The 10,754-nt window shown below is 35.9% G+C and overlaps 1 non-coding gene across 1 annotated transcript; it reads right to left on the bottom strand.

Moving 5' to 3' along the window:
* Positions 1 to 720: 720 nt before the first annotated feature.
* LOC145096471 (small nucleolar RNA R71) lies at positions 721 to 827 on the bottom strand. Its single transcript, XR_013703878.1, has one exon. It is a non-coding gene; the product is annotated as a small nucleolar RNA R71 (small nucleolar RNA).
* Positions 828 to 10,754: the final 9,927 nt, after the last annotated feature.

Below are 10,754 nucleotides of genomic sequence, written 5' to 3'. Positions count from 1 at the left end.
TTGGCGCCGTTGCCGGGGACACAGTGCTTTCTAATAGTTTTATGCCAAGAATTTTTCGTTCAGGTACACCTTGAGTTTTTGATCCAAAAATCGAGTGAACTGCAAGGAAACTGAAGAAAGAAGCAGCAAGAAAAAAACAACCAGCTGGTCTCTTTGGTTCATTATCTTCCATACCCCCAGAAACCTCCACACCACAAGGCACTCCCTTGTGGAGCGAATCAGATCCGTTTTTTCCAAAAGTACCCCCATCTTCTCCTCAAAACAGCCCCTATAAAACTTACTCCCCACCCCCATTCCGTTAAAACTAAAACCACAGACTCATTAGAAATCGTATATGAAGACTTAGTTGTGAGTGGAGACGAAGCAGAAAAGACCCTTAGAGAGTAGGCCACTCAAGAGGTCAACCAACAGCCCCTTTGCATTACGTTTCCAGAAGCCCAAAACTTCGAACTTAAATCTGGGCTAATTCATCTTCTTCCCACTTTCAGAGGATTGGAAAACGAAGACCCACATAAATTCCTCAAGGAATTTCATGTGGTTTGTTCAAGAATGAAACCTTATGCTGTCACAGAAGACCAGATAAAGTTAAGGGCATTCCCCTTTTCGCTTCAAGATTCTGCAAGAGAATGGTTGTATGAACGCCCATCAGGTTCCATCACCACTTGGAGAGAACTCGCAAAGCTGTTTTTAGAGAAATACTTTCCAGAGACGCGATTCTCCAGTCTCAGAAGAGAAATCCTTAGTATCAAACAAGGAAAAAGAGAAGCTTTACATACCTACTGGGGGAGATTCAAGAAGTTGTTGGTCCGTTGCCCCCAACATGGAATTAGTGATTACCAGCTCTATAATTGTTTCTGTGAAGGTCTAACACCCATGTAAAGACGGCTTATAAATGCTTCCGGTGGCGGTTCTTTGGGTGACATGACCCCAACTGAAATCAGAGAGCTGATTGAGAAGCTGGCGATCGAGTCTAAACATTCCGGGAATGAAGACGAGTGGTATCCAGATCAGCCAAGAGGGGTCAAGGAAGTCAACAATGTTCATCTGGAAGCTCAGATATCTGAATTGACAAAAGCTGTTCTGCTCTTGACTAAAGAAAAAGCAACTACAAAGAAACAATGTGGGATTTGCTTAAAGACTGATCACCCTACAGATATGTGCCCAATATTGCAAGAGGATACAGTTGCAGTCAAAGCTGTCGGGGGATACCAACAGAATTTTCAAAATAATTATCAGCAGAAACAACATTTTCAGCCTCCACCCGGATTTCAGCAGCAGTGAAATTTTCAGCAGCCAGGCTTTCAGCAAAACTTTCAGCAGCAAAATTTCCAGAATCAGAAAACACATCAGCAACCAATAGTTCCAGCATGGCCTTAGAAGATATAGTGAAAAGTCTTGCCACGAGCACCCAAGCATTCCAGACCGAAACTAAAGCTAGTATCAAGAATATGGAGCAACAGGTGTCTCAACTTGCCACTTCTGTGGGTCGTCTGGAGTCTCAAGGAAAGTTACCAGGGCATATAGAAAATAATCCAAAGCACAATGTGAGTGCTATTTCCTTGAGAAGCAGAAATACATATGAAGGCCCAAGCTCATCTGAACCAGAAAACAAAGATGAAGAAGAGTTTGAAGAGGTTGTGATAGAAGAAGGAGTTGTGGAAGGGATAGAAAAAGAAGCTGAAGCTGAAGATTTTGAAGAGGTGTTAGTTGAAGAAGAATTTGAAAAGCTGGAAGGAAAAGAAACTCCAATACTACCCAAGCCAATTCTGAAGGAGTACAAGCCATTACCTCCATTCCCATCAAGACTGAAGAGTACAAAGCGCGAAAGAGATGATGACGATATTATGGAAATTCTTCACAAGGTTGAGGTAGATATCCCACTTTTAGATGTTATAAAGCACATCCCTCGCTATGCTAAATTTCTGAAAATTTTATGTGTTTCTAAGAAAAAATGAAATTTAATGAGATTGTAAAAGCTGGTGAAAATATCTCTTCTATTTTACAAAAAAGGTTTACCTCCAAAGTGCAAGAATCCGGGGATTTTCTCAGTTCCTTGTAAATTGGGGAAACTTAATTTTCCAAAAGCCATGCTTGACTTAGGAGCTTCAGTTAATGTCCTCCCGTTTTCTATTTTTGAAAAATTAAAAATTGGAACTTTACAAAAGACCGGGACAATTATACAGTTGGCTGACCACTCAACAGTACTCCCAAAAGGTGTACTAGAGGATGTTCTTGTCCAAGTGGATAATCTGATTTTTCCTGTGGATTTTTACATTTTGGACATGGGAAACTTGGATACTTCAGATACAAATTCTATTATTTTGGGAAGACCTTTTATGAAAACTGCAAAAACAAAAATTGATGTTTTTGCTGGTACACTTTCAATGGAGTTTGATGAGGAAGTTGTGACCTTTAAAATTAAAAATGATGATTTTCCTTCTGAAAATATTTCTGTCAATTATATGGGTACCAACAGTCCTTTTTCTGAGGACTGTGGTGATTTTTCTAATGGTTTTCTGCAAGATTTATTTTTAGACAGGAAACTAGATAATTATACATTAAAGGAGCTGAACATAGATAAGTTTGGGGAGATGAAAGATCGTGTAAATTCTGTTGGAGGAACTGGTACAAAGTTGATGGAAAAAGCTAAGCTTGGGGAAGATGAGAAAAATGTGATTTATGACATGAAGCTAAAAAAGAAAAAGAAGAAAAAGAAGAAGTTGGGTGCTGTCAAGAAGAATGGAAAAAGAAAACGACTCAAAAATCTAAGATTTGAGTCATTTGATAAAAATCTGGAGTCTTTCCAGTTTGCTAAACAAGTTCCAGATCTACCCATATTGCCATATTTGAAGGAATATGGAGTTACAAGGAAAAGAGTTGAGCTTCAGAGAAGTCCCAACCACACCAGTTCATAATCTGGTTGGGCAAAGTTGAGCCAACGACTTTAAAAATGGCCGGCTTTCCGGGAGGCAACCCGATGAGTAGTTTTTAGTTTTTATTTTTCCCTTTTCAATAAAGAGATGGTCGCAGTCCCAAGCAAGCTTTGGGAAATCAGAGGATCTTCAAAGTCGCTGAAATTTAGATTTTTCGCCACATTGTCGTCAAAATCAGATTTCAACCAATCTATCAGGTATATTCATTCCTAGCTGCAAACTTTGTTTTCATATGCTTTCTTGAGCTGTTCATTCCTCTCTAAGCATTGAGGACAATGCATCATTTTAAGCTTGGGGAGGGGGTTAGTGTAAAAATTTGCATTTTTGTTCAAAATTTTAATTTTTCAGTTAAATTTTTCAAAATTTTATTTTTGCATTTTATTTTTTGCATTGCATTTGCATATAAAAAAAAATTCAAAAAATCCAAAGATATTTTATTTTTCTGCATTCATAAATAAGTAAACAAAAACCCAAAAATATTTTATTTCTAGTTATTTTTTTTATTTTCCGCATTTCAAAATCTTAAAAAAATATTTTACATGAGATGAGGATATTTTTTACATTCGATAGCTCTGTTAAGATGAAATGTGATAGTTACCGAAAATAATAGTCTCATTACAATCAATTTTAAGAATTATCTTTTTAAGTGCTTTAAAGGTTTTCAATATGAACCAACATACGAGTTAGATAATTTTTACAATGGAAGTGTGAGATGGAAAAACAAACAATGTTTTGAAAATAATTTCCTTGAATGCCTTCAAAAGAACCTAGATTGGATAATCCTTATCATTCCTTGAAGTACTGAACCCTATAGTTTCTACGCCTTTTGAGGTTGGGAGGGAACTCTCATTATACCCACAAAATAGTTATCATTTTTAAAGTATTGAAGATATGGTGGGCCTCAAAGTAAAATTCGCGCCCAGTCAATATATATGTTAGAAATGGTATATCAAGCAACTTGAAGAAATCTGAAATTCAAAGTTAAATCCAAGTCAAGTTCAAGTCGAAATCAAGAAGAAATTAAGTTAAATCTAAAGATTTGATCAAGACAAAGAAGATGTGTGGTATAATGAGATTGATCCCTCAATAGCGGAATCATAGGGGTAAGCTTGGATTTTCTGTCCATAATGGAGCTTACCGCGTTTACTAGACGAGTTCGGAAAAAAGGAGGGGTTAGTCAAGCTAGTTTTCAGAAATTAATTTTCGTGAAATGATTTTTAAAAATACACTGTTTTCACAAATTTAATTCAGCGTAAAAATTATTGGCTCAAGCTTGGTTTAACCTATAATATAAAATCTGAATCGTTAATATAAGATATTGAGACTGTTGTCTAGGTAGTGATTTCGTTGGAGCTTCCTCGTTGTGAAATCTGATCATGTGACAAAAAAAGAGTCAGGTACTTTAGTTTTTATTTTATTTTATTGTATTTTATATTATTTTTGGGTCATCTACATCTTTCCATTTGTTTATAATGTTATTCCTTTTCTTACTTGAGGGCAACTAAGGTTTAAGCTTGGGGAGATTTGTTAGATGCCATTTCATGCATCCTATAGGGTAGTTTTTATCATCATTTTAGCATCATATTTTGTACATTTTCATGTCATTTAGATAAATAATGTTCAGCTCATGTATTTCGTTAGAATTCCCGTACTGCTCATGTTTTATGTTGATTTCAGATTTCGTTGGAGCTTCCTCGTTGTGAAATCTGATCATGTGACAAAAAAAGAGTCAGGTACTTTAGTTTTTATTTTATTTTATTGTATTTTATATTATTTTTGGGTCATCTACATCTTTCCATTTGTTTATAATGTTATTCCTTTTCTTACTTGAGGGCAACTAAGGTTTAAGCTTGGGGAGATTTGTTAGATGCCATTTCATGCATCCTATAGGGTAGTTTTTATCATCATTTTAGCATCATATTTTGTACATTTTCATGTCATTTAGATAAATAATGTTCAGCTCATGTATTTCGTTAGAATTCCCGTACTGCTCATGTTTTATGTTGATTTCAGATAGTTCGAGTGGAGCAGTGCTTTGGGAGCAGTTGGATGCGTGTTTGGAGCTTAAAATGGAGCTTGAAATTTCTGGAGTATGTTGAGGAATGTTTGGAAGATGCTTTGGTCAAGAAACATTCAATTGAATTGATCACACGAAGATAGAATACACAATATCAAAGTTAAAGGATGTTGCTGGCAGCTTTGACCCCCTGTCAGTGTTTTGACCATATCTCGAGAACATAACTCCGATTGACGCGATTCAAAATGATCTGAAAAGTAGATGAAATTTCGGACGTCATAGGCACAACCTGCGATCGCAGGTTGTCACCTTGAGATCGCAGGTGACCTTTTTGCGATCCTAAGTTTGGTCGCAGATTGCCTTCGAGGTTCTTTTGCGCCCAAAATTCATCCGGAAATGCAAACTCAAAACCTGCGATCGCAAGTTGTCTCCTTGCGATCATAGGTTGGCCAAAAAGTGTGAGAATAGCATCCTACTTCAGTAAAACGACATCACATGCATTTATATAAAAACCTGCGATCGCAGGTTGTCTCCTTGCGATCGCAGGTGCGTCGTTTTTGCTGTTGGACGTATAAAAAGACCCTGATAGCCTTCCAGTAACTGAAGTTGACGATTCCAGAGGTATTAGACGACGAAAATACGATTTTGGAGGCGTTTCTTCCCTAATTTCATCAATTTCCGAAGATCTGAAGACTGTGGATCATCTCCTTCAAGTAGATTAGTAAGATTAGTTGTTTGGTGTCTCTTTTTATCTGTTTTGATCATATTTTTGCCTTGTATGGCTAAACCCTAGTTTTCATTTCTGCAAAAGACAAGTACTTTTCATGTGATTGATCATAAGATCTGGTTTTTGATTTGTGTTTCTATCTAGATTCTTCAGTTTTGTTCTTAATGAATGTTTGATTTTGATTCTTGTTAGTTTGATCACCTGGCTAGGGTTTTATCATTCCAGTTAATCAATAATAAAATCCGTATTTGTTCTAATAAATTGGTAAAAGTAACAAGTATCAGATTGGTTCCGTTTTGGGATTTAACTCTGGTATAAACTGTAGAAATCATATCTTTACGCTTCCGAGCCTGTGAGAAGTATTGGATGTTGCTGGGAATTTTACATAGATTATAATGCAACTTTTCTGATTTAATTAAGAGTTTATTTAATTGAATAGTAAAACATTAGGGTTAATTAAAGAGCTTGTTTTGGTTAACTAAATAAGGTAAAAGTGGAATGACTAGAGCTTGTTAGTTTTTCTCAGTACCAGCTTAGATATAACGCATCTCAAATAACCAAGTCAATGTTGATTGCATGATTAGGAAAGTCGCAGCAGAGCTGAAATCGTTTTTATTATTGATTTTAGTTTAATTTAATATCACTACAATTCTAGTTTTTAGTTTAATTCAAAACCCCCTTTCTATATTATCTGTTCTTGACTAGATTGTGCCTGATGCAAAAAGGCATTGGCCATTAGGTTGTGTCCCTGAGGATTCGACCCATTGTATTATATGAGTAGAATGTATCTCATTGTATTCTTTTAACTGATTTTAATTTCATGATTTATGTATTGAGCTAATTTGGGCTCGTATTCATACGGATTCGGGGTTTGATACAGACACGGGGATTGATACAGACCCAAAAAAACCAATTGATGTTATTTTGGTTGATATGGACCTAACACATCTTCGTGTTGTTATGTTGTGTGTATGTTGTATATGGTATTTTCAAAAGCTCATTAAGCTTTATGCTTACAGTCTCTATTTATGGTTTCAGGTACTTCTTGTTCAAAAGGGAAGGGTCTAGCGTGATGGCACAACATCCCCCCTATATGATTTCCGCACTTGATATATTTTTACTCTGATATTTCAAAATATTGTGATGATTGATGGTTTTTGATAAAAATAATGAATGAAGTTAATAGTTTTTTAAATGAAAAACTTTAGTATGGTTTTTGGGTTGTTACAAGTTGGTATTAGAGCTACGACACGGTTCAATGTGTTTGACAAGTACGTCGAACCCTATAATGGGGGGGGGGGGGCGAAGGTGGGTTGCACCTAATCCCACATCGGTTGGGAAGGAGAAATAAACATTCCTTATAAGGGGTGTGGATACGTTCCTTGTTAGAACGCGTTTTAAAGTCGTGAGGGCAACATATCCCATAAGAACTTTGTAGTGAAGCGTGCCCAACCGAGAGAAATCCAGGGTTATAGATGCCTTGCGATGAGACCAAGGGTCTACTTTTTTTGATATAGGTAGGTTAGGTGCTATTTGTTGGTTTTAGGTGACCAGGGAAGGTAATCGGGAGTGACAACTTTTGTTGCCTCTGGTGTATCCCGACTATGAGGATAATGCTTTTTGTATTTGCGAATGATTCTCGTGATAATTTGATGGATGGATATTTGCACTTGAAGGGTGTCTTAGTTGGGAATTTGGTGTTATGTATAAACTATCAAATTTTGTACGGTGCATCTGATGGGTTTTAGCCATAAGAACCTTCCTATGTGCGCACGCAAAACCCTAATGCTTGGATCTAGGTTTTCTAATTAAACATGCTTTGAATCTAAAACTTCTAACAACTAATTAGGTACAAAACAATACAAAATCAGATCTAGAAGTATACCTTTGAAACTCTTGTTTGATCTTGTTGTCTTGGAGCTCTAGAGTCACAATTGTCACTCCTCTAATGGCTTACAAACACCAATAAGCAAAGAAGATGATTTGAGAGAGAGAGAGAGGAGAGGGAAGATTCGGCCAGGGTTTCTTTCTTCTTAAGAGGTGCCGATTTCCCTATGCCATGGGGTCTATTTATACTTGTAGACTCCTTAAGGGTTTCACCTTAAACCCTAATTGGATAATCCTTTCCTTAAAGCAATCCAAATCCTTACCATAGATAAGTCATGGACGATTTTGAGCTATCCAAAGCTCTAGAATCCGTCCAATCCCTATCTCTTAAGGATTTACAGTCTAAAGTGTAACTATCAAACAATTGACAGTTTATACCCTCTTATTTAATTAATCTCTTTAAGTCACCAAATTAATACTAATTAATTTATGACTTATATTAATCAAATAACAATATTATTATTCCTTATATTATTCTCATAATATATTAATAATATTTACTCTCTCATAATAAATCATCCTATCAAGTTGCTATGGTAAAGGCAACCCAAAAGGACCATGCACAATCGGGTCAAATACTTGCCTAATATAGTTGCAGCCTTAGACACTATTCCAACAACATCTGCCTGGGATTCTTGATAATAGATGTGGTTATGGCTAAAAAGTTACCAAGGTCTCCATCTGAGATTTAGGATCTATTTAGGTTTGCTTGGCCTTATCTAGAAGATCATCTTACACACACACACACACACACACACACACATATATATATATATATATATATATATATATATATATATATATCCCCAAGGTTAGGGATGCTTTGGATTTGGGTGATCCGGTTTGAATTTTGGTCTGTTTGTAACGTAAGTTGGTGGTGGTCGAATCCTAAGGTGGGGAGAGTTGGATATTCTACTTAGAGGATCAACGATGGGTTTGAGTTTCAGGTTTCAGAGGAATAGGTAAAGAGGTGGTTGGGTCACCCAGGCTGAGTATCGATTGTTGAAGGAATTATAAGCTTGATTGACACATATAGTCGAGGTTGGGCAGTTGCTGATCAGCTAGTCGGCTTCAGAGTTTGACATGTTTAGCTCCACGTGTGTTTTGGTTCACTAGTACATTGGATCATGGGATGAGTGGTCAATGCATCCTTAATCGTTGGCCATTATGTTCATCATCAATGGCGGAAATTCTTTGGAAGTTTTAGGATGTATCAGTTGAAGTGCAATGGATGTGTCAACCTATCTTCAAGTTCGACTCGAGTTTGGAAGATGTACTTAGTTAGCGGAAGTTTAGAAGTTAGGACAACGTTGTTCAGTCTTTCCATACGTGACATTAAATCTGCATAGAATCTAATTTTGGCATGTTATACTGGCAGGGTTGGTATTTGGATGGATCCGACGAAATTTTTAGCAACATTTATGGATAACTTAAAAAGTATTATCGAGATAGTTATGCATTGATGGGGCATGTTCAGTCTCAATCAAGTTATGGGATCTTTTTTCGATCTTCCATGAGAATGTTTTATGTTAAGGATTTAGGTTTGTCATCTCATTAGATATTCTGGTACTTCACCATTTGGGTAGGGTTGTAGGTTCCTTTAAGATAGCAATGGAGCACTTGGTTTGAATTATATCCATGGTTCTTATTTGGGTTATAGCCTTTGAATTGGAACAAGAGTACGACCGTCTATCTCATTCTCGAGTCGTGTGTGACCATGTTTTTGTCGGATTTTGCCTCGGTAGCAGCCAATACTGTGAAAGGAGTTGTGCGTGGTAAAGAAGTATGGTAGTGTTGTGTTTGTTTAGCATTGAAAAGGATGTTGATTGGGTTCCTGCAATATGATGGATTGAGGTTGAGTATATTTTGGCTCAGTGATCATGTTAATTTATTTTTCCGCATGTAGTACTTTGGATGTTAGTGCCTTGTTAGGAGTCAGGAGACTCAGGGGACCAGATGGTTTGAATCAAGTGGTCAGTAAAAGATGTTTTTTGTGGATTTATTAGTTGTGCATCATATGTCGCTTGATGAATGTTTACAATGGTGGACCCCGTTTCCTTGTAGGACGTTTATTAGGAATTTGGTTACCAGTATTAGCTATTGGTTTTGAAATCACGAGTCACGAAGTCCGTTGTAGATGTCTCGAGTGATCTGTCAGGTGTAGGTACACCTGGGCTGATAAGGAATTTGGATGCAACATATTTTCATTACTAAGATATAAGAAATCAAATGGAGATATATTTTCATTATTTTGAAAATTTTCGAATATCTTATGTCTTAAGTTCCAGACTAACAATGATATTTACAGTGACCAGAAGTAATTAATTCACATAGAGCTTCTAAAATAGATGTAAATTGGAATGTTTGGATGCAATGCCCACAGTAAAGAAACGTTTTTATTTTAGTTCTAGTCATTTGCTGGAACTTGAATATATGAATATATAGCTGTTAAAAAAATTAATTGACAGATTACAGTTTGTTTTGTAATTTTGAAAGAAAGTATTAGAGTTGTAATAAAAAAAATTTCATGAGGCCATGCATTAAAAGAATGTTTAGGATAAATATTGAGCATTTTGTTTTCAAGAAAAAAAAAGGCTAAATAATTTTATAATGGTGTTGGAATGATGGGGTCAATAAAACAATGCATAAGACAGGTTTGAGAACAAGTATGTTATTGTCACAATGCTTTCAGTTTATGTCATATTCATGGGTCATCCAAAAGGGAACATATCCCTTAAGTTACAAGTTTCAAATGAACCAAAATGCACCAAACTCAAGTGAAATGTTTCCCTTAAATTAGGAATAATTAAGTTATACTGCTCGTTTTTTCATTCAAGCGAATATGTACGAACATAATTCATCAAAGTATTAGTTCACGTCAACGTTTAATATTTCAAGAGTATTTTTTGTTATGGGATCTTTATTTTGTGTTCTCATTGACTTTTTGATGTTCGATAAACAATGACCACATATTTAGAGCATGTCCACTTAAGCATATCTTAACCGTATTTGTATTCGTGTGGATCAAAGAGGTATAATGACGGATGTGTCTCTAAATTCAATATCACACACACAATGATCATCTTAATTTTACATCATTTTTATGAAACGACGAAATTATATAAAACTAACAACAAGCTAGAAACAAAACATTAAAAAAAAAAAAAAAAAAAAAAAAAAAAAAAAAAAA

This window comes from Lactuca serriola, chromosome 3 (assembly GCF_051521515.1).
Source record: "Lactuca serriola cultivar US96UC23 chromosome 3, Lser_US96UC23_V15, whole genome shotgun sequence".
Classification (NCBI taxonomy): domain Eukaryota; kingdom Viridiplantae; phylum Streptophyta; class Magnoliopsida; order Asterales; family Asteraceae; genus Lactuca; species Lactuca serriola.
Note: the sequence above shows the minus strand (reverse complement) of the source record. Positions and strands in the feature narration are given on the sequence as shown.